At 45.4% G+C, this 18139-nt stretch overlaps 1 protein-coding gene across 1 annotated transcript in view; it reads left to right on the top strand.

Moving 5' to 3' along the window:
* Positions 1-18139, top strand: part of AP1M2 (adaptor related protein complex 1 subunit mu 2) — an 80225-nt gene that overhangs the window by 20073 nt on the left and 42013 nt on the right. The window lies entirely within an intron of this gene.

Consider the following 18139-nt stretch of genomic DNA (forward strand, 5'->3'; position numbering starts at 1 on the left):
TGGAACACATAAACTTCCAGCTCTACGCCAACACCACCATCAGAGGCATCCTTGCATACAGACCACCATGATCAAGAACCAGCCTCAGCACCACTCTCACTGAATTCATCATCCTGCTTGCCATTGAATCTGAACACCACATCTTCCTGGGAGAAGTCAACTACCACCTGGACGACCCCACCGATACCAACTCCACCGACCTACTTGAAAGACTGGACAATATTGGTTTCAAGCAGCTGGTCACAGGCCCCACACACAAAGCAGGGCACACACTGGACCACATCTTCATGTCCAGCAACAGAATAAGCTACAGCCACACCACAGAACTCACATGGTTGGACCACTACATCGTACACTTCACCCTTGCCAGATCTCACCGCACCGTCCCGATCTGCCACAGATTCCCCCTTCTGCGACTGGACCAAGGTCACTCAGCAGCAATGGACCAACGCTGTCAGCACCTCACAGCTCAACATCACCAACTTGGATATGTCAGTACAGAACATTAACAACTGGATCATCAGTGCTACCCACCTGGTCACCCTGACCAAACCAGCCAAGACCCACAGAACCAACCAAAAAGCCAGCTGGTATGCCCCAGAACTCAGCAAATCAAAATGCAGGTGGCAACAACTGGACAGAAGATGGCGCACCAGCAAGAACCACGCCAACTTAGCCACCTTCAGAACGGCCCTCAAAGATTACCACTGCCAGATCAAGGCTACAAGAAAAGAGGCCCTGACCCGTCGGATTGAGAACAGCGCCCACCAAACCAAGGCACTCTTCACCATCATCAGAGAGTTTGCATGCCCATCAGCCATTGAAAACTCCACCCCCTTCTCAAGAACTCTGCAATGCCCCCTCTGACCACTCCCACAACAAGACTGAAACCATCTACAGAAACTTCAGTCCCCAGTACCCCATCACCCTCCACCGCCAACCACCCACTCACCGCATGGGACAATTCAGCACACCAAACACAATCGTACTCTGCATTTCATCCACTCTGGAGCTCCCACCAACCCTGCCCCACAGGATCTTCAACTTTGGAAGAAACGAGATCAGCCGCCAGCTCACCATCATCCTCAACGTCTCGTTAACCACGGCCACATTTCCAGAAGCCTCGAAACACCTCCTCAAGAAGCCCCCTGCAGACCCCAGCAAGCTCCTGAATTACCGCTAGATCTCTCTGCTCTTGTTCCCTTCCAAAGACCTCGAGAAGGCCATCAACCTCCAAATTACTAAACACCTGGAGAGAAACAATCCTCTAGATCCCTTCCAATCAGGCTTCTGAGCTGATCACAGCACCAAGACTGCTCTGATCACCCCAATAGGCAAGATTTGCGCCCTGCTTGACAGGAAAAGCAGCTGCCCTGATCCTGCTCAACCTCTCCACCGACTTTGACACCGTTTCCCACCACACACTTATCAACTGACTATGCCAGAGTGGGATCACAGATGTTGCACTCAGATGTATAACATCTTTCTCACCGGGCGCACCCAGAGAGTCTGCCACCCCGCCAACTTTTTACCTCAAAGGTCAAGCACACCATTCGCGGCATCCCCAAAGGCTCCTCTCTAAGCCCAACACTCTTCAACATCTACGTGACACCCCTCGCAGACATTGTGAGATTACACAACATCAACATCATCTCCTATGGTGACAGCATGCAGCTCATCCTTTTGCTCTCAACAGACCCCACCAAGACGAATACCAACTTCCACAGTTACATGAACATATCCGCCTAAATGAAGGACAACTTCCTGAAGCTCAACATGGACAAAACTGAGGTTCTGATCTTCGGCAGACACTCAACTCTCTGGAATGACTCTGGGTGGCCAGCAGAGCTCAGACCGAGCACCACACTGAAAGATCATGCCCGCAACCTCCGCATCATTCTCAACAGCGAACTGTCCATGAAACGCCAGATCAACTCCGTTTTCTCAGCCTGCTTCCACACGCCCGCTTGCTCTGCAAGGTCTTTAAGTGGCTCCCCATCTGCATGAGGAAGACAGTGACACAGGCCCTCATCACCAGCCGACTGGACTATGGCAACGCACTCTATGTATGCACCACCACTGAATTCATGCAAAGATTCTAGACAATCCAGAATACAGCTGCCTGACTGATCCTCAACCTGCCCAAGAGAACCCATATCACCCAGCACCTGAAGGACCTCCATTGATTCCTGATATAGAAGCGATGCCCCTTTCCTTGTGAATTGGTTTGCAGCAGTTGCTGTTGGAGGTGGGGGCGACGCACCTCCGCCCATACAGAGGAACCACCACTGCCTTCATAACAAAGGACCTGTCTCCCAGAACCACAGCCTTTACCTCCACCAAACGACCAGGAACCTTTGCTCGACACACATCGCTTCCGCAAAGATACCATGCATATGCCTCGCTGGAGCACGCTCCTTCCTCCACCTCACTGCCAAAGCCTGGAACACCTTCCATCTCAGCACCACACCCCCACTGACCCTTTTCAGAAAATGACTGAAAATCCAGCTTTTCAAATACACACCAGCGGCAAGTGCCTGGATACCCACTCGGGTGACAAGCCACGCTATACAAATACCATCTGATTGATTGATTAATTTATTGATTGCTGCAACATGTTTATCAACTGCCCTATTTTATAGTTCTGTTTAGGTTATTTGATGTTATACATTGGTAGGTGTTTACATAACATGTTTATATGTGTAAGCTGTATAGAGTAAAGTACTTTGCATGCATAAAGTTAAGCAATACTTCATAGTATTTAATGTACTGCTGCAATAGCTAGACCGAGCTGTGCTTTCTGGGTTTGCAAGTATTTATATCTCACCGACAGTTGGGTGATGTGAACAAGAGCTTTGTCAATGGTGTTGTCATAGTCAATTGGGGTACTGGGATGCGCCTAGATGTCTCTGCTTGACAGTCACTCATTAAAAGGGTCTTAACCTGCATTGGGGATGGTTTTTGCAGGGCGGCAAGTATCTAAGCCACCTCTTAAAAGTTAGTTTCTTTAGAAAGACTGATAAAAGCTACATTCCTTTACAGGACAATTAAAAAATTATTTCTTTCTACAAGTTTGCATCCACAGATTGCAAGCTGTCGCAAAAAACTCTCCCTGCTGTAGTCCTAAAAAGCTGTTTGAAAAATTTACTTTGGTTTAAACTTTTGCCCCAGCATATTTAGTTTGAATGTCCACCTCCTTTCCTTCTGCCTTCTCCATGCCTGCTGTATATATACACTACTCTAATGTGCATGCCTGTCTGACTCTCTTTCTTTGGAACCATATCCCTGCAACCTAACAATATCCATTCATTCCATCAATCAACCATTTGCTTCTCACATAACCGCCTCGAATTACCACACCTAAGCCATTATTGTACCACAAAGAAAATGGATGAAATGCATGCAATGGTTTCCTTGAGAGCACTGCTAACTTTGGGCTCCGGGTAGCACGCTACTCGCTGTAAAGAGCACAGGTGGGTGCACATCACCCAACCTGTAGGTGAGATATAAGTACTTGCAAACCCAGAAAGCACACCTTTGTGTAGCTATTACAGCAGTACTTTAACTACTATGAAGTATTGTTACACTTTATGCATGCAAATCATTTTGCACCACACAAATTACATGTATAAGCACGTTATGTAAACACCTACTGACGTTTAACATCACATAACTTAAACGTAACTACATAATAAGGCAATTGATAAACACGTTGCAGCAATCAATTAGTAAATTCAGTGCAAAGTTATATGGCCCGTTCATTATCTGGTGTGGAAGGGAGTGGAAAAGAATTGCCCACTGCCCGACCCCCTGAAGAGCATTGGGCGTCACAGGCCAGACACCACAGAACACAGAATGAATGTGTGTTCGGGTCACACCATGACTCTCCAGCATTCACCTTGCCTCGAAGTTGAGAATACCTGGCTCTAAACGTCAGTTTGGCTACACAAAACAAGTGCACAAAACAAGGACTCATTCTTGGCTGCAACCTTTCTGCTGTGATACAATTCTACTGGGAGTTTGCTTCTGGTCAAGTGTGGTAAGTGCTATACAAATGCAATTTCAATACAGAAGTCGTGAGGTTTTTCTGTTGACTTGTGTTCAGATGTTTGAGGTTGTTGGGGTTGATCTAATTCATCAAAGACCATAGCTTAGCATAACATTCTTGGTGAAAATTCAAGTCCATTTCAAAATCAGAAATTACTTGCATTACATCATTGACCTGAGTACAAAATGTTATGGTGGACCAAGGAAGAATGTTCAGCAGTTGCTAAGCATGTTCCTTCAACAGGAGTCATAGCAAGCCCAGACCCTGAAAGAACACCGCTTGCTTCTCTTGAGGGAGTCGACTCTTCTTCCCCCAGATGCACCCCGAGTGTCTCTGTCTTATCAAGCATTGTCATATCCAACACGTCTGGCTTGCACTGTGTTAAGAGCTCTGTGGAGCGTTACCCAGGGAGAGCTGCCATCAGCGTCAAAGTAATGCAGATAGTGGGGCTGCATGTCTCTTTGTGAATCCCATGCCAGGACTGGAAACGTTGCTTCTGCTGCTGATGCACCAGCGCCTGCTTTCTGTGAAGTAAGGAACTACCTAACCAAGTCACCAAAGACATAGGGGGTTATTACAACTTTGGAGGAGGTGTTAATCCGTCCCAAAAGTGACGGTAAAGTGACGGATATACCACCAGCCGTATTACGAGTTCCATAGGATATAATGGACTCGTAATACGGCTGATGGTATATACGTCACTTTACCGTCACTTTTGGGACGGATTAACACCTCCTCCAAAGTTGTAATAACCCCCAAAATGTAAAGTCTATGTATGGCCCGTTGTAACGATCCATGAGATGCTATGGCCACGCATTGATCACAACCAGCTAAAGTTCACTCTAGCAAGACTCCAATACAGATCTGCACCAGCCTTTGACTGCCTTCTGCAAACCAGCAGTCTCTTTAAGACTGTTCAGCATGGCTGTGCAATCTAAGATGTCAAACATGTTTGACTGATCGAGTAGTGACAAGAGATATGTGCTTTCATTGCATTGTCCATGAGGTAAGAGAACTTGTTCAAGATATCCAGGAGTGCAGCCTCTGTTCCTTTTATTAGTCACTATACATTATGGCTTACTTCGTGTAAATGAGGAAATGCACTCTTCTCTGATCATGCTCAGCAAGGGTTTGAAATAAGGAATATATTAGATCGATCTAAGAACTTTTCTATTTTTGAAATCAGCCGATTCTCATGTTTTTCACTTTAACGGTTTTTATTGGTTTCATAATTTCATATACCATTGCTTACAACCCTCTGGTCGGCAGGGAAGAGTTTTATTCCTACAGACTATAAAACAACTTCATATATTCTGACCTAGGTGCGCAACAATAATCCCATTTCAACCCCCCCACCCCCGCCCAGCATTGAGCTAAGCAAATTTAAAGAGAGACATTGTTTCCAGCCCTAAACGGAGAGAGGGTCAGGTGAAATGGCTTATGAGAGTTGGATCCATCCCTTCTCTTTCATTTTGTAAACCGTGTGAGCTGGGAATCCTTAAGGTGATAAGACGCACACTTGAAAATATGCAAGCAGATGTGTTCCTTATATTCTCTGGGCGAGAGCGTGAGCAAGCGTTTCAAAACTGCAATGGGGCTAATGTCTCTAAGCATTGACACAACCTGTTTTCGCCCAGAGCACTAGAATCAACTGTATAGCCGAAACCGGAGCTATTCTCAATTGTTTTGCCCTCAAGGACGTGTCGAACCTCTCATCCAGAAGTGACATCTCTTGAAGGGCAACTCCTGTCTCCCTCGAAATCTGTCCCATTAATGGCCCATCTACCTTCTGAAGAATCCCTTACCAGTATCTACCTTATTTATGGAAATCACAGAGTAGGTCCGTAAGTGTACCTGTGGCTTGGCGCACACTCTCGAGGAGGTGTCTCTGGCTTATCCCATGTCAATATTTTTGTTCTGGGATTCTATACCAATATATACGTTATATTGTGTTTCTGTCCCGTCGACATTCTGTACCAATATACGTGTCCTGTCGTGGTTCCCTCCCTTTGGCAGTGAGGTCACTTCCCTGCTCTTTTTCCCATGTCTCTTGGCTGGACTTTAGTCAAACAGTCATGAGGCTCCACTTTTGACTAAGGGGTTGCAGCACCCAGTTCTGTAGCTAGAAAGAGCAGTCTTTCCGATTCCCGAAGGTTGTACTGAATCTTTAGGTCTTCAAAGGCTTTTACCGGATCAAGGACATATAGTGGGCCCACCATGATACACCTGTTGTCTCTTCAGAGGTGGAATCTATGCTTCTCCATCAATAGGGTGAATTATAAGATGACTTATATGGGTAAGGGAAAGAAGGTGATGCCACGATGTTGTCCAATTTTGATGAAGGGTAGACAATGCAACTCTTTTGTGATCGCTGGCCCCCGGTCAAAAAAGGGCGGCAAAAGCAGGCACCCCTGTCGGGTACCATCCTTGATTAATACGCCTCATGATTTGTTTCCATTGATTTGGATTGGGGCTCTCGGGGAGCCGTAGCTAATCGAAGCAATTTAGCACATGCAACAAACATCACTGTATCACCTATTCCATTCCTAAATGGACTAACACCCTTATATAGTTTAACCCCAATTACCAACATTAATCCCGTCATCAGCTGTCTTTGTCACACACTTTCTCTGTGTCTAACAAGAGCAGCAGGTCATTTCAGCACTTCCCCTGGGTATGTTTTAAATTATGCAGGATTTTCTTGGTATTATCTCTGGATTGGTGGCCTAGCACGAGAGCCCACTAGTCGAGTTCTACAAGATCTCACAAGAGAAGCCCAATTTGCACAGACAGTATTCTCATGAAAATCTTGATATCTATGTTGAGAAGAGATATTGGTCTGCATGAGGAACACAGGATCAGGTCTCTGCTTGACTTGGGGATAGCCACATCTGCAGTATTCAGCATAGTGTCGGAGACCTCGATTGGCTTCTAACTTGTTGCAGAGTTTCACTAGGATGCAGTTGCAGCACATTACAGTGCATCTTGAAAAAGATGGCGAAATATCAATCCAGGCCAGTGGGATGCCCAGTTTTAAGCCTGTGTATAGCACTTATCACCTCTTATTTTGTGATGGGATTGCCGAGAGTCTCTACACAACAGTGCTTAATTTGTAAATAGAAAAGTGCCGGTGCTCAGAGCTCTCCTCTGAAACACGCGGCTGCTGCAGTTAACTGTGTGAGCACGGAATACGGAGGCAGCGTAATCCTGAAGCAATCTCGGGCCTCTTTAATCCATTTAAAGCCACTCCCAGCGCTTCAGCAGCTCACTCCAGCAGCTTTCTCCCTTTGTGACGTTTTTTCGTTTTTCCCTTTCTCCGTCTTTCACATATGTGCCTTTTGCTCGCAGAAAATGCTTGAGGCAGAAGAATAAGCCCCGGCTCCCAAAAATAAGTGCCGGTGCTCAGCACCGGAAACAACAAGCACAAATTAAGCACTGCTACACAATTAGCGTGATCTGTTGCCCAGGTGAGTGCACAGACAGACATCCACCTCAGGGAAAGATATCAGTTCCTTGCTGTTGATGTTTTGATAGAAGTTGCATAAGACTTATCGCCTTACCGTCAGTAACTATTTCCCTTCTGTGGTCTGAACTATCTGCACCCTTTCTCCATTGAGTTTTGCTTTCAGATGGGATGACCGCAACTTGGCAACCTTGTTGCCAGAAGAGTGGTATTTCTGTTTAGGCTTAAGTAGAGCATTTTCAACTTTATTCAAGTGTAGGGCTCGAACCTGGTATCTGAGTGCCAGGACCTCATGCGCAGCTTTGTTTCAGGGGGTGCATTTGTGTTCAGTCTCTGATGAAGTGAGCTACGGCTCTATGGTCATGTTGACTTCCAGACTACATTTTTTCTATTGTGCTGCTACCACAATGTAGGTACCCATCAGAATCCCCTTTTGCGTGTCCCATAGTGTGGTAGCTGAGCACCCCCCATGCCGTCTCCTGCCAAGAAATTGCTTATTCCAGTTGTAACTTCGTCACATACCACCGAGTTATGCAGGAGAGATGCAGTTAGTCTCCATGTTGCACCCTGGTTTAGAGGAGCAGGTGCATACATTATCAAGGTGATTGGTGCATGAAGTGCTAGTACGACCTATAAAAAACTATCAATCTGTGCCAGCAATCTATGGCCTACTAAAAAGTGATCATGGAGTGTGTGACTGGTGGTGAAGGTAAACCCTGTGCCTTCTATTATAAGAGTTCATCAAGGCTTTAGAGATCCCCACATGAAGAGGCTGACTCCCCCCCGCCCCCACCATATCATTAATGAGGGCGATCCTGATTGCCCTCCATGGACATTTTGAAGACCACTCCTTCAACCATATTTCCCCTGGCTCATATGTGCAGTCTTAAAAATCCACTTGTTTAATGTTGGGGGCATATATTATTGTGGTCATTCAGATGTTTACTGTTATTTGCACCACACTGAGCAGGCTGCCTGTCTTGTCTGCAGCAACCGTCCTCACATTCCCATTGGAAGTTCTGGTTGCATAATATAGCTCTCCCTTCTTTTTAGAGAGCACAGAGGAGAACTGTGCAAGGAGCTGTTTTGTTCTCAGTTTGAGGCAATCCTTTTTCATTAAACAAGTCCATCAGGAGACAGGTGTCCGCGCTTTCTGTTAAAGGAATAAGAATCACCTGCCGTTTTGTTGGTGTATTGAGTCCTTTGACATTAGGACTCACTATGTTCAGCATAACGTGGTTGTGTGAGACTACATATGGTGCAGAAGCCTCACTCACCCTGCCCCTCACTGTCATTGCATGTGCCTCAAGCCCTACACAGGAATAAAGGAGCCCTCCTCTCTCCCCATCCAGCTCCCACCCCAATCAAACAATAACAAGAATTTATAAACTAGGAAAGTTGTTGCCTCAGAAAGGTACATGTCCTCCCTCCCATATCTACCTTCAGAATGTCTGTGTGTGGTATGGTAGAGACACATCTATATATTAGCTCCTTCTAACAGGAGGCCCTCTACTACCCCGTAGCACTGCAGTCCTTCAGTGTGGCATCAAACCTAGGATTTGTCCCTCTCCTTCTGCTGCTTATTTTGTGGACAGTTGTCCTGTTGCCTCTCTGGTAGCCCACTCTCCTCTGAGTTTTTCCTACTTTCCACAGTGCTCTGTACCTGGCCTGCTCAATTTCCTACTCTGAAGGCGAGGCCTCTTTCCAGCCACATGCATTGTGTACGGGGGAGGGCAAGACCCCCTCTTTATACTAGTGGCTGGTTCATACAACTGGTTTCCCACCTCTTCGATGCCTGGATCTAGCTTCACATAATGTTCTGACAAAATGCTTTTCAGTGTTCCAGATAGACATGAGTCTAAAAAAGCGTCCCGCTGGTAGGGTGTGCCGTTTTAACAAAGAAATTGAGTGAGGCCCCAGCACCTAGACCAGGCCACCATCATGAAGTAGTACTGTCTAAGGTTGTATTTTTTTACCTTTCCAAGATGGCCAAACGTGGTGGCCATTCTGGAACTTCAAAATCAACATGTCCACCATGTAACATTGCAAGACTGCCACCTGCTGCTAAATGTATTTGTATTTTTAATTGCAAGCTTATGCCTGCAATGTTTAGTCTGTAGCATGTTTTCCTTTTACTCTTTTAACCCCTTTGCCCTCATATCGTTTTGTCCACATAAGCTAAGAACACCAAATTTGCGTTCTTTTTTTCCAACATCCTAGGGATTCTAGAGGTACCCAGAGTTAGTGGGTTCCCCTGGAGGAGACCAAGAAATTAGCCAAAATGCAGCTAAACCTTTGTTCTTTTCAGAAAAATGGCAAAAAAGGGCTGCAGAAGAAAGCATGTGTTTTTTCCCCCTGAAAATGGCATCAAAAAAGGGTTTGCGGTGCTAAAATAACCATCTTCTCAGTTTTCAGGAACAGGCAGACTTGAATCAGAAAACTACATTATTCAACACAATTTTGGCATTTTATTTGGACATACCCCATTTTTACTATTTTTGTGCTTTTAGCCTCCTTCCAGTTAGTGACAGAAATGGGTGTGAAACCAATGCTGGTTGCTGGACAGATAAACATTTCTAAAAAGTAGACGAAATTTTTAATTCAGCAAGGGGTCATTTGTGTAGATCCTTTAAGGTTTTCCTACATAAAGTAACAGCTATAATTTAAAAAAAATATTGAAATTGAGGTGAAAAAAGAGCCATTTCTGTCGACGTTTTCTTCTATAACTTTTTCCACCTATGGCAGATTTTTTAAAGCAATATACTGTTATGCCTGCTGGTTGTGGGGATATGTAGGGCTTGTAGGTTCATCAAGAACCGTAGGTACCCCAAGCCAATAAATGAGCTGCACCGTTCAGTGGGTTTTCATTGTATACCGGGTATAAAGCAATTTATTTGGTAAAATATAGAGAGTTAAAAATGGATATCAAGGAAACTTTCGAATTTCCAAAGTGGGCACAAGATAAGGTGTTGAGAAGCAGTGGTTATTTGCACATCTCTGAATTTGGGGGGGGGGTCCCCATACTAGCATGTGAATTACAGTGCATTTCTCAAATACACTTCTTTATTACACACTGTCTTACATTTGGATGGAGAAAATGTAGAGAAAGACAATGGGCAGTAACACTTGTTCTTCTATACTGTGTTCCCCCATGTCTCCCAATTAAAAATGGTACCTCACTTGTGGGCGTAGGCCTAGCGCCCGCGAAAGGAAATGCCCCAAAACACAACGTGGACACATCACATTTTCCCAAAGAAAACTGACATGTTTTTTGCAAAGTGCCTAGCTGTGGATTTTGGCCTCTAGCTCAGCCGACACCTAGGGAAACCTTGCAAAACTGTGTATTTTGGAATCTAGACACCTAGGGGAATCCAGGATGGGGTGACCTGTGGGGCTTTCACCAGGTTCTAATACCCAGAATCCTTTGCAAACCTCACAATTTGGCCAAAAAAACACTTTTTTTCTCACATTTCGGTGATGAAAAGTTATGGAATCTGAAGGGAGCCACAAACTTCCTTCTACCCAGCATTTCCCAGGTCTCTTGATTAAAAATGGTACCTCACTTATATGGGTAGACACAATGCCCACATTAGGAAATGCCCCAAAACACAGCGTGTTCACATCAAAATGATCTTACAAAACTACCTGTTTTTGTAGGGGGTGAGGGGTCACCTGTGTTTTTGGTCCCAGGTGCAGCGGTCATCTAGGGAAACCTACCAAAACCAGACATTTTTTAAAACTAGACACCAGTAGGAGTCCAGAGAGGTGTGGCTTGGTGGATTCCCCAAGATGTCCAACCCAGACTCCTCTGCAAATCTCAAGTATAGCTAAAAAATCACATTTCCACACTTTTCTTTGTACGATCACCGTGCCGGGACAAATTTCCTACCACTCAATGTTCCCCTCGGTCTCCCGTTAAAGAATTATACCTCACTTATGTGGGTGACCCAGGTGCCTGCAGCAGGAGAAGGCCAAAAACTTGCAGAGATTGAGGGGATAGCACAGAGAGTTGATCAGCACAATTTTATTTTATACATTTTTAGGCTGTCTCTGATTTGGGGACCCACACAAGTGAGGTATCATTTTACTTTGGAGACTGAGGGGAACACTGGGTGGTAGGAAATTTGTGCTGGCGCGGCGATCCTACAAAGAAAAATGAGGAAAATATGCTTTTTTTTTTTTAAAGCAAATTTTGAGGTTTGCAGGGAGTATGGGTAGGAAAATATTGGGGGATACACGCAAGCCAGACCTCCCTGGACTCCACTGGGTGTCTAGTTTTCCAAAAGGTCTGGGTTTGGTAGGTTTCCTTTGATGACCGCCTCACCCTGAACCAAAAATGCAGGGACCCCTCCCCTGCAAAAAAGGTAGTTTTGTAATAGATCATTTTGATGTGTCCATGTCCTTATGTGATGTTCCAGACACTAAAATTGTGAAAAGAAATGCACTTAGGTTATGTTAAAAAGACCCCTCACACACCAACCTAGCTTCATCATCGGGGTCCCACCCAAGACACCTAGCATGTCATGGGTGTGGTTTGACACCTGATTACAGCGGAGCAGGTTTTTTCATTTTTACCACGTACTGGTTGGATTTAGCATGAGGGTGAGTGATGGTTCAGTAGATCAAATATTACTAACGAGATTTCACAAAAAATAAATGCACTGTTAATAACTGAAAGGCCAAAAAATGGAACCAATGACTCACAGCTTGTGAGCTGTAAAGCAGTGTCAAGGCACCAACCTCTTTACAGTCTATTCACACACCTTTTTATACATAACATGCACAAGACCATTCACACCGCCAACCGTGTGCCCAGCATATTACAATACTCGCATCAAAAGACAGCGCCACTCAAGGGCCCATCACTTTCATACGCCCACATGCCTGACACATCAATCACACTAGCTGATGAGAGTCTGTGGACTGGCGTTTGGCTAGCAGTGTGTTGCAGTGGGCAACAGCAAGTCACTATTTACACAGCCACTCAACGCACACCGCCGTCACTTTTTTTTTTTTAAACAACAAGGAAACGACTAACTAATTATAAAATAAGTACAAAACTACAAACACAAACGCTCTAACTAAATACATGACAGTAAAGCCAACCGTGAAAATGAACATATGAAAATATAAAACAGGCAGATAACGCTCACGGTAGTTCAAAGTAATGTTTTTGGGTGTGGTAACTCTTGAAACAGCCAGCCATACAGCCCAGGCTTTGAGGGACAATTGGGGCAGTACATCCAAGTCTCCCTCCTTATACCTCTTCGGGCACAGACTCTTTATTTCTTAGTAGGAAAGTCTGTTTTTGGGAATGGAAGGAATGTGATCAGGAAAGTGGTGATCTTTCAATCTAGCCACATCCTTCACCACTGCTACTCTAGGAAGGCTTGCCTGTTCCACCACAAAAGGCTCTCTATCACTGACTCCTGAAATTTAACAAATGCCATCCTTGACTCTGGAGAACTATTCTTAAACATAACAAAAGCATTAAAAGTTTTCAAATAGAAAAGATGAATTGCTAATTTCTTATACCAAACGTAGACCTTACGAACAGCTGTGTAAGGTTCCAACCTCTGATCTACTCTAGCAACACCACCCATGTGCTTATTGTAGTCCAAAATGCATGCAGGTTTGCGCACTTCCGCAAGCTGACCTTAAACAGTCACAGGGGAAGTACTCTGCTCATGGATGGTAGTTAGCATATAGACATCCCTCCTGTCTGCAAATTTCAGAGCTAGCAGCTCATCATTCCGCAAGGCACTGCACTGTCCCCTCAAGTTTTATACAGACAAGCTCCCTTGGATAGCCTTTCCGGTCAGAGCTGATTGTGCCACAAGCAACAGTGTCCACTGTGAACAATTCCCTGAACATCTGCACTCCAGTGTAGAAGTTATCTACATACAAATGGTGACCTTTGTTAAACAGTCATCTACCAAGTTCCCACACAATTTACTCACTAACTCCAAAAGTGGGTGGATAACCAGGGGGGTCAATACTGGAATCCCTACTAGTGTAGACCCTGAAATTATAAACATATCCTGTACTACTTTCAGACAGCATATATGTTTTCATTCCATACTGTGCCCTCTTGGTAGGAATGTACTGCCTAAAAACCAAATGACCCCTGAACAGGACCGAAGACCGTCCACAGCTATTTCTTTGCCTGGAACATAGACCTATAAAAAACAATCTACAAAATGATCAAAGACAGGCCTAATCTTAAAATGACGGTCAGAATCAAGGTGATCTCATGGCAAGGCTCAAGGATTATCCAAAAAATGCAGTATCCGAAGAAGAAGCATATACCGATTACGACTCATGGTTGCAGGAAATATAGCTGTTACCATCAAGGGACTGGAAGACCAATACGAAGACAGGGACCTTATCAACCTATTAAAAAAAGTTAAACCCAAGAACTTTTTCAACTCTTCCAGATTTGTGGGAATCCACTGGGTAGTTCTAGAGTGTGGCCTAAGTCTGGCAGCATTGTCCCTCAAGTACTGCTCAGCATACAAATTAGTCTGCTCAACAGTCTCTTCCAAAAATACATCATCCATAAACAACTGAAAGAAATTGATAGGCAAAAAGTTTACTGTAATCACTCTACACCCCGGGAGACCAGTAAAGACAGGCAACTCTGGCTGCTCCATGTTCGGGGCAACCCAGAGGTAAGTTCTTCCAATGGGAAGCCTTTCAGCCCCAGGCTGCTGCACGATTGGCACATCAGTGCCCTCCTCTACAACAGGCACTTCATCCACACTCAGAGGAATCATCTGATGATGAAGCCACTCTCAGACAAAAAATTCACTGCCAGAATCTAGCACTTCCTCCTCTGCCTCAGATGCAGAGTCAGTCTCATAATCATGGTCAGAAAACGACTCAAACAGCATACCAACAACCTGCTGTCACTCTAGCCATGATCCTTTCTAAGAAGTGTAACTTGACAAATGCGCCAACAACAACCAGCACTGTCTAAAATAAGTAATAAACAAAGTGTTGCTTTATCGCAAAGAGTTATGTACTCAAAAACTATACCTCTCACTTGCCTGAAAAAGCTAGAATCACCAGCAACTACTCTGCACAGACACAGCAATCACCAATGATATCCCACTAAAAAGGAAAAAGAAAAGAATATTACACATAAGACAACACAAATATCATCGTGCACAAATCTAAGGACAATTTAAAACACAATCCAGCATTTAGTACTCCATTTACAAAAATGACATTCATGCATTACAACAGTATTCATTTGGAGTAAATTGTATTTTCTTACCCAAAACATGCAATTACACAAACTACAGGTCAACCACTGCCAAAACCACAAGGAGTCACAGGAACGGAAGCAAAAGCCGTGAACTAGAACAAAAAGGAGAAATAAACCATTATAATCACAAATGCAAATACTTCGCCAGTTGGCAAACATCCCCCCCACCAAACATTTAGAAATGTTCCCTGGTGTCTAGTGGTTTCTGCCCCCTTGGAGCAGAAGAGCCTAAAAAAACTAGGCTGATTTGCCCCCCAAGGGGGGAAGAAATGACCAGCATTCATGTGCCCCTTTGGGGTATGCGACCCTTGGCCAAGGGACTGTCCCCCTACACACAAAAAAAAACTATCCCTGACGCCTTAGTGGATGGGCCTAAAAATAATTAGGCCCATCTGCCCCCAAGGGGGGCATAAATTGCCAACAATCAAGTGCCCCCTTTGAGGGGCGACGCATGCACAAGGGGCCACCCCAATACAAACCTTCTTTCTCTCTTTAATTCTCTTTCTTTCTTTCTTTCTTTCTTTCTCTTTCTTTCTCTTTCTCTTTCTTTCTTTCTCTTTCTTTCTTTCTCTTTCTTTCTCTCTCTCTCTTTCTTTCTCTTTCTTTCTTTCTCTTTCTTTTTTCTTTCTCTTTTCTTTCTTTTTTTCTTTCTTTCTTTCTTTTTCTTTCTTTCTCTTTCTTTTTTCTTTCTCTTTTCTTTCTTTTTTTCTTTCTTTCTTTTTCTTTTTTTCTTTCTTTCTTTTTCTTTTTTTCTTTCTTTCTTTCTTGCCCCCAAGTGGGGCAGAAATGGCCAACAGTTGTGTGCCCCCTTGGAAGGGGGGCAACCCTTGCCCAAGGCCCCACCCCCACACACACACAAAAAAACAAAACTAAAAACAAAATCCTTAGGGGCAGATGGGCCTAAAAAAAAAAGAATAGACCGTTCTGCCCCCAAGGAGGGCAGAAATGGCCATCAGTAATGTGCCACGTTAGGGGAGCAAGCCTTGCCCAAGCAGCCGCCCCCCTCTCCCCACAAAACACATACAAGATCCCTGGTGTCTAAGTGGCGTCTAAGTGCCGATCTGCCCCCAAAGGGGGCAGAAATGGCCAACAGTCCTGTGCCTCCTTTGGGGGTCAACTTTTTCCCAAGGGGCCACCCCCAAACACACCAAAAAAAATCCCTGGCATCACAGTGGCTTCTGCCCCCCTTGGGGGCAGATCGGCCTAAAATTAATAGGCCGCTCTGCCCTCAAGAGGGGCAAAAATGGCGTAAAACATATTGCCCCCCAAAAGGGAGCGACCCTTGCCTAAGGGACCGCTCCCCGCCACATGAAACTGACCCAAAACAAATCCCTGGTGTCTAGTGGGCATTCCTGCTACGCGTTTGCGACGGAACCGGACAGCAGGAATGCTGAAAAAGACCGCAAAGGAAAGGAAAACCCTTTCCTTTGCCCCAATGCCTTTTTCGAAAGAACCCTCCTGCTGCAGAAGAAACTCACCTCTTTGCTCCTTGACGCGCTGGAATCAAATGCTTCCAGTGCCTCCAGCTGCCTCTAACGATGTCAGCGCGAGGTGCGCTCTGACATCATTAGATGCCCGGAGAGGGGGTGGTAGGGGAAGTGCTTCCCCTGCCAGCCCTGACTGGTGCTCACCCCATGGACCAGGTGCAGGACGAGCTGGTCTTGCCCTTGGCACAGCTGTGCTGCAGCCGAGGGCGAGACCAGCTCGTCCATGGCGCCGAAGGGGTTAATGTATCTTGCTTATGTTGTTGAATTAATATGTGTATATATTGTGGTTGTGTAAGTGGATGAATAAAAGAATGAGCCAGTGGGTGGATCACTGGACACATGAGTGCTAGGATGTGTGACAGAGTACATGTATGATGCAAAAACAACAGATGATGGACGGAATGTACAGCAAATCAAACATTCACCCCCAGTCACAGATCTGGGTTTAATCCATCAGTTTTTTCGCTTTCCATGCCATTCCAGTTTAGACCCAGCCATATGCGAATCAGTCTTGACCCTGTTCCCCATGGGAACAGTCCAGCCCGAACTGCCAGGCCTTCCCTGGACCAGAAACAGGCATCCTGGGACCGGTTTCAGGGTATCACCCTTCATCAGCCAGGCTAGCTGGAATCTGGTGGCATAGCAAGCATGGGACCCACGTCTAGGCATACCCTTCCCACTTGGGGCGACAAATGCAAAAACAACAGATGTCTGGGCATACCCTTCCCACTTGGGGCGACAAATGCAAAAACAACAGATGATGGACGGAATGCAGACCAAATCAAACATTCACCCCCCAGTCACAGATCTGGGTTTAATCCATCAGTTTTTTGCTTGCCATGCCATTCAAGTTTGGACCCAGCCATATGCAAATCAGTCTTGATCCTGTTTCCCATGGGAACAGTCCAGCCCGAACTGCCAGGCCAGGTCTTCCCTGAACCAAAAACAAGCATCCTGGGACCGGTTTCAGGGTATCACCCTCCATCAGCCAGGCTAGCTTGAATCTGGTGGCATAGCAAGCACGGGATCCACGTCTGGGCATACCCTTCCCACTTGGGGCGACAAATGCAAAAACAACAGATGATGGACGGAATGCAGTGCAAATCAAACATTCACCCCCAGTCACAGATCTGGGTTTAATCCATCAGTTTTTTTGCTTGCCATGCATTCCAGTTTGGACCCAGCCATATGCAAATCAGTCTTGACCCTGTTCCCCATCGGAACCCCCCTGCTGCAGAAGAAACTCACCTCTTTGCTCCTCGACGCGCTGGATTCAAATGCTTCCAGCGCCTCCAGCTGCCTCTAACGATGTCAGCGCGAGGTGCGCTCTGACATCATTAGATGCCCGGAGAGGGGGTGGTAGGGGAAGCGCTTCCCCTGCCAGCCCTGACTGGGGGTGGGAGGCCCAGTGGTCCCCCCATGAACCAAGTGCAGGACGAGCTGGTCTCGCCCTTGGCACAGCTCTTCTGCAGCCGAGGGCGAGACCAGCTCGTCCATGGTGCCGAAGGGGTTATATCTTGCTTTTGTTGTTGAATTCATATGTGTATATATTGTGGTTGTGTAAGTGGATGAATACAAGAATGAGCCAGTGGGTGGATCACTGGACACATGAGTGCTAAGATGTGTGACAGAGTACATGTATGATGGCATACTGGGTGTCTAAACTGATTATAGACTGAGGAGGCTCTTTCATTTAAAAGCCAGACTTATTGGCATTTCCAATGCTTGTTTCTATGTTTTCTTTGTTGTTTTCATTCATCTGCGCTGTTCTTTATGCCATTACTTTTCACAACTTGTATGTAGAGATTTTAGAAGGTTTAGTGCCGAAAATGTAATTTGTCAAAGTGTAACTGGTGTATTCCCTTCCTTTT

This window comes from Pleurodeles waltl, chromosome 4_2 (genome assembly GCF_031143425.1).
Source record: "Pleurodeles waltl isolate 20211129_DDA chromosome 4_2, aPleWal1.hap1.20221129, whole genome shotgun sequence".
Classification (NCBI taxonomy): Eukaryota; Metazoa; Chordata; class Amphibia; order Caudata; family Salamandridae; genus Pleurodeles; species Pleurodeles waltl.